The following is a 15,679-nucleotide window of genomic DNA, read 5'->3' on the forward strand; positions in this document are numbered from 1 at the left end:
GAAAAATAGGTACGTACCTATACATGTTTTTTACTTTCTATTACTACAGTATAGCAAGCTATGCTAAGCTATTATTATTTCGAAGAAAAGTACCTATAGAAATGTTCAAGAAACAACTTATACTACGAAACATTTACACTACAAATTACCGATTATTAATAACAATTATGGAAGAACAATGTTTGATTATCAAATACCTAGATTATTGAATGAATTACCCGAAGATACTGCTTTTGGCCAATTTTAGCATACATTTATCCTTATAAATAAAAAAAAAAAAAAAAAGTTTTTGTTATTGGTATAAATATATCACGGATATGATAAACCCAAGTGTAGTAATACTTATCTGACCCCATTCATTAATGAGACAATAGAGTTGGAAAAAGATGGTTTTTGGCATAAAGATAAGTTTATTTCATTTTCTATAAAAGCCTTTTGTGTTGATGCCCCTGCAAAATCATTTCTTCTCAAAATAAAAGGACATAGTGGATTTTCCTCGTGTACTAGGTGTGAGTGTCAAGGTACATATAAAAATGACCGAGTTTCATTCCCAACAGTGATAATGAAAAAAAAGAACACATGAACGATTCATAAATAAATCTGATCCTCTTTATCATCTGGGAATCGATGAATCTGTTTTGACAAAGTTAAATATAAATTTAGTAACGTGTTTTCCTCTAGAGTCTAGACTATATGCATCTTGTGTGTCTTGGTGTTGTAAAAAAGTTTCTTTACCTCGTAATTTACAAAGCCCCATTACATTTGAGAATATCTAAACAGAAACGCAATGGGTTGAGTAATTATGATAATGTTAACTCTAATCTTTTTTCTTTTACTGTGTGCTTCAAAAATACCGCTTGAATTTAATGGACAGTGTAGAAGTTTGGATGTTATAAAGAGATGGAAAGCAACTGAATTTCGTACTTTTCTATTATATGTAGGACCTCTGGTATTACTGAATAAAATATCAAGAAATCAGTATGAACAATTCTTATCACTTAGTATTGCAATGTCAATTTTAAGTCTAGATCTAAATTATTTAGATAGTTTTGCTCATAAGTTACTCGTATTCTTTGTGAAGTCCTTTTCTCGGACATATCGAAGCTATCTTGTTTCACATAATGTCCATGGTTTGCTTCACTTATTTGAAGATTATACTAATTTTGGATCACTTGATAATATAAATTGTTTCCCTTTGAAAATTATCTACAAACGGTTAAGAAACAAATAAGAAAGCCTGAAAAAACCTTAGAGCAAATAATAAATCGTTATAGGGAAAAATCTTTGTGTCAAGTTGAGAATGACACTAATATTACTTCATCCACTGCAAACATAACGGTTTTGAAGCCACACTCCAGAGGTCCAATCTTGCATGATATTTCTGTCTCACAGTTTGCTAAAATTTTAATGAATATTGCAACTTTCAAAGTTAAATATATCTCCAATAAAGACTGCTATTTTATTTCTTCTCAAAAAGAAGTAGTAGAAATTCATAACATAATTACAACAGCTGATGGTAAATATGCAATTTTAGGGTATAATTTTGAAACCGATGATTGGTACAATAAACCCTTGAAATCTTCACTTCTCTCTGTGTTTAAACTCGGGCAATTGTCAACTATTCTGAAACTCTGGCCTATAACTAGTGTAAAAAAGAAATGAATGAAACTAGAAGCAGATGGAAATACAATTGCTTTACCATTAATTCATTCCAACACTTGATTAAAAGAGTTGTATAATAAAAATTTTAAATTTCCGCATCTCCCTAGCACATCTAGAAGTGGGTTAGAATTAGTATGAGTGAGTGAGTCAGTTACACAAGGGGCTGTATATATTTTAGATAAACTACAGTGTATTATTCCTTTTTTATTCGTATGATTAATTTTGTACTGTATACGTATGGTTTCCATTCTGAAATTTGTAATTGCTACAGTAGAGTTGATTTTCAGTAAAAGTTTGAGCTCATGAGGATGAGAGCGAGTGAGTTTGAATGAGGGTGAGAGCAAGTGAGGATGAGAGCAAGTGAGGTTGAATGAGGATGAGAGTGAGTGAGGTTGAATGAGGGTGAGAGCGAGTGAGGTTGAATGAGGATGAGAGCAAGTGAGGTTGAATGAGGATGAGAGCAAGTGAGGTTGAATGAGGATGAGAGCAAGTGAGTTTGAATGAGGGTGAGAGCAAGTGAGGTTGAATGAGGATGAGAGCGAGTGAGGTTGAATGAGGGTGAGAGCAAGTGAGGTTGAATGAGGATGAGAGCGAGTGAGGTTGAATGAGGGTGAGAGTGAGTGAGGTTGAATGAGGGTGAGAGCGAGTGAGGTTGAATGAGGGTGAGAGCAAGTGAGGTTGAAGGAGGGAGAGAGTGAGTGAGTGAGGGTGGGAGAGTGTGAGGTTGAAAGAGTGAGAGAGAGGTTGAAGGAGGGTGAGAGAGTGAGCAAAGGAAGAAGAGAATTGTTCACATACTTTCGTTACCTACTTTTATTTTGTTGTGAATGTTTAATGCTTATAAGCAAATGGTTCACATACTTTTGTTACCTACTTTTATTTTGTTGTGAATGTTTAATGCTTATAAGCAAATGGTTCACATACTTTTGTTACCTACTTTTATTTTGTTGTGAATGTTTAATGCTTATAAGCAAATGGTTCACATACTTTTGTTACCTACTTTTATTTTGTTGTGAATGTTTAATGCTTATAAGCAAATGGTTCACATACTTTTGTTACCTACTTTTATTTTGTTGTGAATGTTTAATGCTTATAAGCAAATGGTTCACATACTTTTGTTACCTACTTTTATTTTGTTGTGAATGTTTAATGCTTATAAGCAAATGGTTCACATACTTTTGTTACCTACTTTTATTTTGTTGTGAATGTTTAATGCTTATAAGCAAATGGTTCACATACTTTTGTTACCTACTTTTATTTTGTTGTGAATGTTTAATGCTTATAAGCAAATGGTTCACATACTTTTGTTACCTACTTTTATTTTGTTGTGAATGTTTAATGCTTATAAGCAAATGGTTCACATACTTTTGTTACCTACTTTTATTTTGTTGTGAATGTTTAATGCTTATAAGCAAATGGTTCACATACTTTTGTTACCTACTTTTATTTTGTTGTGAATGTTTAATGCTTATAAGCAAATGGTTCACATACTTTTGTTACCTACTTTTATTTTGTTGTGAATGTTTAATGCTTATAAGCAAATGGTTCACATACTTTTGTTACCTACTTTTATTTTGTTGTGAATGTTTAATGCTTATAAGCAAATGGTTCACATACTTTTGTTACCTACTTTTATTTTGTTGTGAATGTTTAATGCTTATAAGCAAATGGTTCACATACTTTTGTTACCTACTTTTATTTTGTTGTGAATGTTTAATGCTTATAAGCAAATGGTTCACATACTTTTGTTACCTACTTTTATTTTGTTGTGAATGTTTAATGCTTATAAGCAAATGGTTCACATACTTTTGTTACCTACTTTTATTTTGTTGTGAATGTTTAATGCTTATAAGCAAATGGTTCACATACTTTTGTTACCTACTTTTATTTTGTTGTGAATGTTTAATGCTTATAAGCAAATGGTTCACATACTTTTGTTACCTACTTTTATTTTGTTGTGAATGTTTAATGCTTATAAGCAAATGGTTCACATACTTTTGTTACCTACTTTTATTTTGTTGTGAATGTTTAATGCTTATAAGCAAATGGTTCACATACTTTTGTTACCTACTTTTATTTTGTTGTGAATGTTTAATGCTTATAAGCAAATGGTTCACATACTTTTGTTACCTACTTTTATTTTGTTGTGAATGTTTAATGCTTATAAGCAAATGGTTCACATACTTTTGTTACCTACTTTTATTTTGTTGTGAATGTTTAATGCTTATAAGCAAATGGTTCACATACTTTTGTTACCTACTTTTATTTTGTTGTGAATGTTTAATGCTTATAAGCAAATGGTTCACATACTTTTGTTACCTACTTTTATTTTGTTGTGAATGTTTAATGCTTATAAGCAAATGGTTCACATACTTTTGTTACCTACTTTTATTTTGTTGTGAATGTTTAATGCTTATAAGCAAATGGTTCACATACTTTTGTTACCTACTTTTATTTTGTTGTGAATGTTTAATGCTTATAAGCAAATGGTTCACATACTTTTGTTACCTACTTTTATTTTGTTGTGAATGTTTAATGCTTATAAGCAAATGGTTCACATACTTTTGTTACCTACTTTTATTTTGTTGTGAATGTTTAATGCTTATAAGCAAATGGTTCACATACTTTTGTTACCTACTTTTATTTTGTTGTGAATGTTTAATGCTTATAAGCAAATGGTTCACATACTTTTGTTACCTACTTTTATTTTGTTGTGAATGTTTAATGCTTATAAGCAAATGGTTCACATACTTTTGTTACCTACTTTTATTTTGTTGTGAATGTTTAATGCTTATAAGCAAATGGTTCACATACTTTTGTTACCTACTTTTATTTTGTTGTGAATGTTTAATGCTTATAAGCAAATGGTTCACATACTTTTGTTACCTACTTTTATTTTGTTGTGAATGTTTAATGCTTATAAGCAAATGGTTCACATACTTTTGTTACCTACTTTTATTTTGTTGTGAATGTTTAATGCTTAATAATAAAAAAAAATATGGATAGCCCAAACCCAACTTCAATCTTACCAGAAGGATAGATTGTTTTCATAAAGAATCATATCCTGTCCAATGCCATAGGTGGAGTAACTGCCAGTTTATGTCCCAGATGGATTGGTCCCTACAGGATCATCAAACACGTCGGAGCAAATGTCTACCAGTGTCAAAATGTGGAGAAGAAGAAAGATGTTAGGAAAGTAGATATCTCAGATATTCAAATTCACTCCAAACCACCTGTTTGAAATGTATAAAGGACACAAAGTTGTTTTGTTCAAGTGTCCACATGCATCATATTTTAACCGAGTTATTTTTTTAGGTACATTTGCTTTTGATTTTTTAAAATTGAAAAAATAATTTTTTGGAAAAATTTTTGCTCAAGCATTGTAAAAATTTATCTACTCGTACTTTATGGGAAAAATATGAAAAGCAGAATTTTATCTGTAGTTTTTTCTATTTGGTGAAAATAACTTGTACTGTTTTTGTCTGTTCCTATCTTTTTGGGCCGCTAGTACCTTTCAAGTTTCATTTTATTATGTTCCAAGATTATCCACTGTCTCAGTTGATGGTGTTTCACCGGATGATGACAATTATTTTGTCGTGAATGTTTATAAGCAAATGGTTCACATACTTTTGTTACCTACTTTTATTTTGTCGTGAATGTTTATAAGCAAATGGCTCACATACTTTCGTTACCTACTTTTATTTTGTTGTGAATGTTTAATGCTTATAAGCAAATGGTTCACATACTTTTGTTACCTACTTTTATTTTGTCGTGAATGTTTATAAGCAAATGGTTCACATACTTTTGCTACCTACTTTTATTTTGTCGTGAATGTTTATAAGCAAATGGTTCACATACTTTTGTTACCTACTTTTATTTTGTCGTGAATGTTTATAAGAAAATGGTTCACATACTTTTGTTACCTACTTTTATTTTGTCGTGAATGTTTATAAGCAAATGGTTCACATACTTTTGTTACCTACTTTTATTTTGTGGTGAATGTTTATAATCAAACGTTTATAACCTACACAGTTAAATTTTCAAATTTTAACCAAGAATACAGTGTAATTGTCCAAATGTTCTCTTTTTGTTAATATAGGCACTGTGTTTATTTTATATTTTGCTTGATTTGTACTTCGTTTTTATTTTGTTTTGTAGTAGCTGAAGATATGATTATTTATCAGTTGTAAATCACCAATAATATGCTTCCAGGTGGTAACTTAACATATAATTATCAATACTGATTATGTTCCAAGATTATCCACTGTCTCAGTTGATGGTGTTTCACCGGATGATGACATTACTGATTATGTTCCAAGATTATCCACTGTCTCAGTTGATGGTGTTTCACCGGATGATCACAATACTGATTATGTTCCAAGATTATCCACTGTCTCAGTTGATGGTGTTTCACCGGATGATGACAATACTGACTATGCTCCAAGAATGTGGTAAATCACCATATGCTACCAAGTGGTAACTTGACATATGATTATTATGTGCTAAATCACCATATGCTACCAAGTGCTAACTTAACATATGATTATTATGTGGTAAATCACCATATGCTACCAAGTGGTAACTTGACATATGATTATTATGTGGTAAATCACCATATGCTACCAAGTGGTAACTTGACATATGATTATTATGTGCTAAATCACCATATGCTACCAAGTGGTAACTTGACATATGATTATTATGTGGTAAATCACCATATGCTACCAAGGAGCCTGGTCGCTACTGTCATTTTGAAATCAGAAATGGAATTGCACTAGGGTACAAACAAATTTTGAATGAGCTTACTGAAATAGAACTCGTTGTCGGTGTTGATGGTCTTCCTTTAACAAAATCAACTAACAGCTGCTTTTGGCCAATTTTAGCATACATTTATCCTTATAAATCAAAAGTTTTTGTTATTGAAGGGGATGGTAACTTGACATATGATTATTATGTGGTAAATCACCATATGCTACCAAGTGGTAACTTGACATATGATTATTATGTGGTAAATCACCATATGCTACCAAGTGGTAACTTGACATATGATTATTATGTGCTAATTGCTAAATCACGATATGCTACCAAGTGGTAACTTAACATATGATTAATATGTGGTAAATCAAGATATGCTACCAGGTTGTAACTTACCATATTATTATTATGTGGTAAATCACCATACTTATGCTACCAGGTGGTAACTTATTATATGATTATCCGGTGTTAAATAATCCTATGTTATCAGGTAGATTAAAGACCTATATTTCTATAGAACAAATATAGGAATAAATAGCCCTGTAAATGAAGCCATGACACTGGCTCTTTTGAGGGTACCTGAATGGGACTATGGTCAAGTCCGTCTCAGGAAGTAGGGTACAACGACATAATTTATTATGTACCTGAATATCCCTCATCAGACCCCTACGATTTAGGGGCCCTGAACTAGCTCTCTGGTGTTACGTACAGACCATGGGCTAAAAACCACTTTTTTGGAATCAGGGGACCCCAAAACGGATATTTCCACCCATTTCCCGATTTTGAAATTTTGGACCGATTGCAATACTTTCATTACTAGTATAGCTCCGCTATACTGTAGTAATAGAAAGTAAAAATTATTCTTATAGTGTATTCCTTTATTAAAGTGAAAATGTATGTATATAAATCGAAAATTAGCTCTGTGTGTGTGTATGTATGTGTATCTGTATCTAGACGAACCTTATCTGTTCAGGATAAAATCTCCCCCGGAGTGCGCCGGGCGGGAATCGAACCCGCGACCTAGCGTTTACAAGGCAGAGTGCTACACAGTACTGTCCCCCGGAGTGCGCCGGGCGGGAATCGAACCCGCGACCTAGCGTTTACAAGGCAGAGTGCTACATTCCACGAGTTCGAAAGTGCACTGAACAACTAGTCTTTTTTTTTTAATTATAAAGCTCTATACAGAGTGTTTATAAAGACCCCTTACATGGTCGAGTTATGGGACATTGGGACAGTTCAATTTTCACGTCTGCTCCAAGTCCAAGTGTTTAATTAAGACCAAGTGTTTCTATGAATACCCCCTGTGATCATCTACCCCAATATTGTCATTATCAATTTACTACTGGGTAGGTCAATTATCAGAATGGATAGAAAAGAGGGCGAAAGAAGGAAATACATGGATAGTAGGAGAGAGAGAGAGAAGGAAAGAGTAAAGGATAGGAAGATGGGGAAGGAGGGAGAGAGAAAAGGATATTGAGAAGGGGGAAACAGAAAGTAACGGGGAGGAAGAGAGAGAGAGAGAGAGAGGGGGGAAGGCAGAGGGATAGAGTAATAAAGAAATAAATAGAGCGAGAGAGTGGGAGAGAAAGAGAGAGAGAGAGAAAGAGAGGGAGAGAGAGAGAGAGAGAGAAATTTATCAGGTGAGAGGGAGGGAAATAGATAGAGGAAGAGAAAAAGCGAGAGAGATGGGCTCAATCATCAGCATTCAACAAAATTGAACAGATGGTCAGGGGTGGGGGGAGGCAGTTCTGACCGTAGATTAACTCTTAGACTGATGGCTGATAAACTTAAAATTGATAAAGAATGTGTTAGACAAATTTTGCACGAAAATTTTAACATCTCAAAAGTTTGCGCAGAAATGGTGCCCAAGAACCTTCCAGATGAGCAAAAGGAAGTTCGCAAAAATCTCTCTACAGACGGCCTAAATCAGATCGAAAGTGATCCCAACTTCTTGAAAAGAGTCATTACACTTTTATCTATTCCCAAAAATCAAATTTGCCCTGAAAGGTACGAGATTTGACAGCGTAGATGCCGTTAAGAAAAAAGCGGCAGAAGTTATGAAAGGCCTTACACAAAATGACCTCCACCACTGTTTCGATCAATGGAAAATTCGCCTGAAACGTTGTAGGGATAGAGGAGGGGAGTACATTGAAGGGGACAACTACTAAAGTTGGGTAAGTTAAACACACATCGTTTTATGGGAAAAGTCCACGAACTTAATAGCCACACCTCGTATATTATCCTGCTTATAATTTTGATTTTGTATGTTTTCTTCGAGGCCATTTGTCATGTGATAACATTTTTCATTTAGGAAAACAATTAAAACCAAAATTATCCCACATTTGTTCTTTGAATCCATGCCTTTCAGTTTTTTACGAGTCCAGCACATGTTGTGCTCTGGGTTATTTTTGAGACCCTGAAGAAATGCACTGTAGTACCGGGGTGGGCATTTCAGACGAATTTTCTGTTAAAATAAATAAATAAATAAGGGTTATTTTTGAGAACTAAGATTGGAATGTTTTGTTTTGGGACACCTCAGCATTCTTAAAATTCCATTAAAAAAAAAGTAAAAATAAAAATAGATTTTTTTTTTACACTGAGAGCTTTTGTAGAATTGTTTTGATTTTAAACTTTGAAAACTTTTAACCCAGGGTTTACTTGCCACTTTAGAATGTGAATCCACATAACTAGGTGGGGACCCTTGGGGGCCCATCCCCTTCTGACCAAGATACCAGTGTCTTTGTTGTTTTTTCCTGTCTGTTTCAAAAGTTAATTAGGTACCATTTTCTCAAAACTACAAAAATGAGTTCACAAGGTAATTATCCAAAAGTACATAGGTTAACCAGTTCTTGTTTGATTACATTATAAGTAATCTGATGTAAAACCTAGTTCTAGTTTCGGTAATTATGCATAAGACACGTTAATGGCAAATTTACTGAAAATTTCTATATAAGAGGAAAAACTTACTTTAAGAGTGTGCTAGTTGTAGTTTTGACCGGCGCGAACGACATGTTGTAACACATACTTTTTGCGTTTAACCTAACCCTAACCTAACACTGGTCACTGCTCATTTGGAAAATTCCTTTTTGTGTTCAACCTAACCCTACAATAACACTGGTCACTGCTCATTTGTGCCTTTAACCTAACCCTAACCTAACACTGGTTACTGCTCATTTGTGCGTTTAACCTAATCCTAACCTAACACTGGTCACTGCTCATTTGTGCGTTTAACCTAACCCTAACCTAACACTGATCACTGCTCATTTGTGCGTTTAACCTAACCCTAACCTAACACTGATCACTGCTCATTTGTGCGTTTAACCTAACCCTAACCTAACACTGATCACTGCTCATTTGTGCGTTTAACCTAACCCTAACCTAACACTGATCACTGCTCATTTGTGCGTTTAACCTAACCCTAACCTAACACTGATCACTGCTCATTTGTGCGTTTAACCTAACCCTAACCTAACACTGATCACTGCTCATTTGTGCGTTTAACCTAACCCTAACCTAACACTGGTCACTGCTCATTTGTGCGAAGTCTTGTCTTTCAATTGATAGGTGTCACATGCCTGTACTGTAATTAGTTCTGTTGTGATAGCCCGACGCGCAAGACACCTTTTTTGATTTTGCCGGAATTATGATTGATATAAACGTTGAGCAACGAGTGGTTATTAAATTTTACGTAAAACTTGGTAAAAGTGCTAGTGAAACTTTTTCTTTGTTAAAGACAGTGTACGAGGAGTCATGTTTGAAAAGATCAACGCTTTTTAAGTGGTTTAAACGGTTTCAAGATGGCCATGAATCTGTTGAGGACGATCCACGTTCTGGTCGCCCCCCAAACCTCAAAAAATGACGAAAACATTGAAAAAGTTGGTGTTATGATTTGTTCTGACCGTAGATTAACTCTTAGACTGATGGCTGATGAACATAAAATCGATAAAGAATGTGTTAGACAAATTTTGCACGAAAATTTTAACATGTCAAAAGTTTGCGCAAAAATGGTGCCCAAGAAACTTTCAGATGAGCAAAAGGAAGTTCGCATTTTTCGGAGTTTTGACCTCAGATTTGGATTTTTCCCAACTTTCTACATAGGAATCGACCATTTATTTATAATTTTTACCCATTTGCATCTGCTCCATTGACAATGGAAAAAATGGGGATTTTTTGAAAACGGGGATTTTTTAAGAGCAAATTGGGGCTTTTTAAAACACTTCATCTGGCAACCCTGCCCAACTCTGCACATTTTTCGATTTTTTCGTTTGTTTTGGTCGGTACTCGCCACCACCAGGTCTGTCTTTGTTTTTTGACCAACACACCCCAACGCCATATTACACCATGAATTCCAACCCAATTTCACTGAAAGTTAATACTTTCAGGAGATCTCAAAATAACCACCATTTGGAAAGGGAAAATTATTTGAAGACGATAGTATCAAACTCACCTTTACAGGCTATGAAGAACTCCTTTGTGGAAAACGGCTGGGATCTTGGAAATGGCGAAGAAATGAAAATGTGAAGCGTTTGGTTTGACGTCTGAACAGGGAACAGAAAAGAAAGTTTGAGACAAGTTTTTTGATTTTTGAGGAGCTTTCTGATCTTGAGATCAGTGTCGGAGATTAGCTGGAACTCGAACTGTTAAATCCAATAATTGCCTCTTCAGAATCTTCAGATGAAATTAAACCAAATAATCAAGGTTTAGTGATAGTGATTTCCAAACTTAAACTTCTCACTGATGGAAAAGTTGGAAAACCAACAACCAACTCACCTCTCACCTGACTAGGGTTGGGAGGTTGGGACATCCGGACATCGTCGCATTCGTCGCTAGCTAGAGGAGGAGAACTATCGATAGCACTATCGATAGTTTAGACTATCGAACGCTATCGATAGTTGAGGGCGTTGAGGCTTGACTATCGATAGTTTTTTCCGCATAGGGTTGGGAGATCGAGACGAAAACATCGATGTTTTTAAACTTCGATATATCGAGTATCCGATGTATCGTAATCAAAACATCGATGTTCGATATTATCGGGATTTCGATGTTTTTCGGATTTTCTGATGGTAGGCAAACATTGGATTTTAGGATTATTGAGATATTGGGAAAATCCTACAATGCTGCAGTGAGCACCAAAGTTGTGACATAATATTAGAGAGATTTCGCATCGCTTCTTGATCCCGATAACGCATCCCATGTTGGCGCCATCTTGTTTACATCATGTTTTTAGATTAGCAAAGCGTGCGAAAACCAAAATACGATAACCCAAGCGAACCTAGCGGACGCTCAAGTAATCATACCTTTTATTTGTTCAATGTTTTGTCTTATTTAATATGTGGTAAATCAAGATATGCTACCAGGTTGTAACTTACCATATTATTATTATGTGGTAAATCACCATACTTTTTGTCTTGTCTTAACTAATGAATGAAATTAATAAAACAAATTATTCAAATCAGTTTTTGAATTAATTAATTAAAAACAGGAAACAATTAATGATTTTTTTAAAATTATTTATTTGTTTTCTCAATATAATTATTCCACCATGTTCGTTATCTGTTACGTTCTTTTTTTGTACAAATAAAACGATAGGTATAAAAAGAATTTTTTTTTTTTATTATTTTTACATTTATTCACGGGCATACGTACCCCACAATAGATCTACAGAGGTCGCAGTGTTAATTGCATACTCTCTTGGGAGAGGAGCAACCAGTCCCATAATAAATAAATAATAAATAAATAATGCTACCAGGTGGTAACTTATTATATGATTATCCGGTGTTAAATAATCCTATGTTATCAGGTAGATTAAAGACCTATATTTCTATAGAACAAATATAGGAATAAATAGCCCTGTAAATGAAGCCATGAATCTGTGCAACATCATCTGCAATGCTCCATTTAATATCGATATCCGGCAGGAAACTGTGGCCTCTTTAAAATCTAAGCTTGCACTCATCAACACCCTACATCATTAGACTGATCTGTCCTGGGTGAGATGGAGGTGGTTTGCCACTTGAATTAAAATGTGTGGGTGGTGCCAACCATTCATTTGTATCTCTCTATGATTTTTATATTTTGTTTTGTTTTTGTTTTGTTTTTTTTTTAATTTTTTTTTTTTTTTTATTTTTAATCTAGCATATAAGAACTTAGTCTTAAGATAGGGACCTTTGTAAAACAATGGGTAGTTCCAGTTTATTTAAATAAAATAATAATAATAAAAAAAAATATGGATAGCCCAAACCCAACTTCAATCTTACCAGAAGGATAGATTGTTTTCATAAAGAATCATATCCTGTCCAATGCCATAGGTGGAGTAACTGCCAGTTTATGTCCCAGATGGATTGGTCCCTACAGGATCATCAAACACGTCGGAGCAAATGTCTACCAGTGTCAAAATGTGGAGAAGAAGAAAGATGTTAGGAAAGTAGATATCTCAGATATTCAAATTCACTCCAAACCACCTGTTTGAAATGTATAAAGGACACAAAGTTGTTTTGTTCAAGTGTCCACATGCATCATATTTTAACCGAGTTATTTTTTTAGGTACATTTGCTTTTGATTTTTTAAAATTGAAAAAATAATTTTTTGGAAAAATTTTTGCTCAAGCATTGTAAAAATTTATCTACTCATACTTTATGGGAAAAATATGAAAAGCAGAATTTTATCTGTAGTTTTTTCTGTTTGGTGAAAATAACTTGTACTGTTTTTGTCTGTTCCTATCTTTTTGGGCCGCTAGTACCTTTCAAGTTTCATTTTATTTTTTTAAAAAATAATAATAACATTAACACATTTGTTAAGTATTTTAAAATGTTTTTTTTTTTTTTTTTTTTCTTTTTTATTTAAAAATATTTTTTGCTGAAATTAACCCTTGATGTACAAATATTTTCAATTACCTTAACCCTTTTTGTACAACAAATTAATTTGTAATTTTTTGTGAACTCATTCATTTATTTTACAAGCTGCTATTAAGTTCGTGGACTCGAGCGGCTACACAAAAAACCGTTGTCATGCTAGAAAGATTGATGAACATGTTTCGACAGCTTTAAGTCTTTCTTTCAATTGATAGGGTCACATGGCCCTTACTTTAATTAGTTATGTTGTGATAGCCGACGCGCAAGACACCTTTTTGTTGCCGGGAAATTATGATTGAAATAAACGTTGAGCAACGGAGTGTATTAAATTTTACGTAAAACTCGGTAAAGTACCTAGTGAAACTTTTCTTTTAAAGAATCAGTTGTACGGATTCATGTTTGATAAGATCTACGCTCTGTAATGTTTAAACGTTTCAAGATGAGCCTATGGAATCTGTTAAGCACCATCCAGTCTGATCGCCCCGCAAACCTCAAAAACTGACGAAAACATGAAAAAGTTGTCATGATTCGCTGACGTATGATTAACTTTTAGACTGATGGGTGATAAAGTTAAAATGAAAAGAATGGTTAGACAATTTGCACGAAAATTTTAACTCTCAAAAGTCCCGCAAAATGGTGCCCAAGAACCTTCCAAGAGCAAAAGTAAGTTCGCACAAAATTCTCTACGACGGCTCTATCACGATAGGTAACCCTAACTTCTTGAACAAGAGTCATTACACTTTTATCTATTCCAAAAAATCAAATTTCCTGGATACGAGATTTACAGCGTAAGATGCCGTTGAAAAGCGTGCAATGACAAGAACAGAGCACTTCTAATTTTATTGTGTAGAACAGAAATGTTATAAACAAATACTCCAGAAGTTAACAAATGTTTTATGTATTGCTTCATCGTGTTAATGCCATATTACTTCCGAAAATAATCTGAAGCCCCTACTTCTTAGACATCAAAAAATGATCAAATTTATACTTTGAATCTGATACGTATCCGAACATGTCTATAGGATAAGTTTCATCTTTGTGTTGGTCAACATGGCAATAAGGTAAGATTTCTGTACGGATTTTGTTCCCTCGTACAGTAATGTACGGTAATACACCTGTAAACACTGAAAAGATGGCCGCTGTGTTCGTCATAGTTGTTCGTTGTTCGAAGTATCGTTGATCGTGGAAATAAGATTTCAAAGTTCGTTTTTTAAGTGTTAATCAATAAAATATGTGACTTTTTTAACTTTGCTATTTTAAAAACTTGTCAAGGAACACTCCTAAAGCAAGTATCTTCCCTCTTATAGACAGATTTTTGTAATGTCTCACGGACGCGCCTAAGATTTCAAAGTTCGTTTCTTAAGTGCTAATCAATTAAAATATGTGACTTGTTTTTACTTCGCGCCTTTTAAAACTTCACTAGGAACACTCCTTAAGCAAGTATCTTCCCTCTTATAAAAGGATTTTTGTAATGTCCCATTGACGCGCCTTATGCACAACTACCCTAGTTTCTTTTAATAAATATTGCCATAGTTATCATTATCAGTAAGAAATACCTATAGCTTTTTCTCTTTGGTCTAACGACTCTTTAGCTAGCTAAGCATTGTAATAGTGAAGGTGTAGGTAGGGGGTGATTCTGTCCTGGGTTCAATTCCCTGGTTGTGCTTCAGGTCAGATAGGCATCTGTTTTCCAATTCACCCACCACCAGGTCTGTCTTTGTTTTTTGACCAACACACCCCAACGCCATATTACACCATGAATTCCAACCCAATTTCACTGAAAGTTAATACTTTCAGGATATCTCAAATAACCACCATTTGCGAAAGGGAAAATTATTTGAAGACGATAGTATCAAACTCAGCACCTTTTACAGGCTATGAAGAACTCCTTTGTGAAAACGGCTGGGATCGTCTGGAAATGGCGAAGAAATGAAAATGTGAAGCGTTTGGTTTTGACGTCTGAAACAGAGAACAGAAAAGAAAGTTTTGAGAACAGATTTTTGATTTTTTGAGGAGCATTCTGATCTTGAGATCAGTGTCGGAGTTAGGTGGAACTCGAGAACTGTTTAAATCCAATAATTGCCTCTATCCAGAATCTTCAGATGAAATTAAACGAATAATCAAGGGTTTAGTGATAGTGATTTCCAAACTTCTCACTGGAAGTTGGAAAACCAACAACCAACTCACCTGCTCACCTCTCACCTGAGCCTGACCACTGACTGTCACTTGGTCACTGACTGCTGATGCCGTGAATCCTGATGCCTGATGGCCTGACTCACCGATTCGTCACCAATAACCAATAAACATAATCGATAGTGAGGCTTGACTATCGAGTAGTTTTCGATTAGTTTTTCCGCATAGCGGTTGGGAGATCGGACGCGGAATATATAATCGATGTTTTTAAACTTCGAGTA

At 34.3% G+C, this 15,679-nt stretch overlaps 1 long non-coding RNA gene across 1 annotated transcript; it reads right to left on the minus strand.

Annotated features, from left to right (window-relative positions):
- Positions 1-4,657: 4,657 nt before the first annotated feature.
- Positions 4,658-15,512, minus strand: LOC108253769. Its single transcript, XR_001809814.2, has 3 exons — positions 15,453-15,512; positions 10,862-10,952; positions 4,658-4,812 (listed from the first exon to the last, which is right to left on the minus strand). It is a non-coding gene; the product is annotated as an uncharacterized LOC108253769 (long non-coding RNA).
- Positions 15,513-15,679: the final 167 nt, after the last annotated feature.

The sequence above is a fragment of the Diaphorina citri genome, unplaced genomic scaffold (assembly GCF_000475195.1).
Source record: "Diaphorina citri unplaced genomic scaffold, Diaci psyllid genome assembly version 1.1 scaffold3088, whole genome shotgun sequence".
In the NCBI taxonomy this organism is placed as follows: domain Eukaryota; kingdom Metazoa; phylum Arthropoda; class Insecta; order Hemiptera; family Psyllidae; genus Diaphorina; species Diaphorina citri.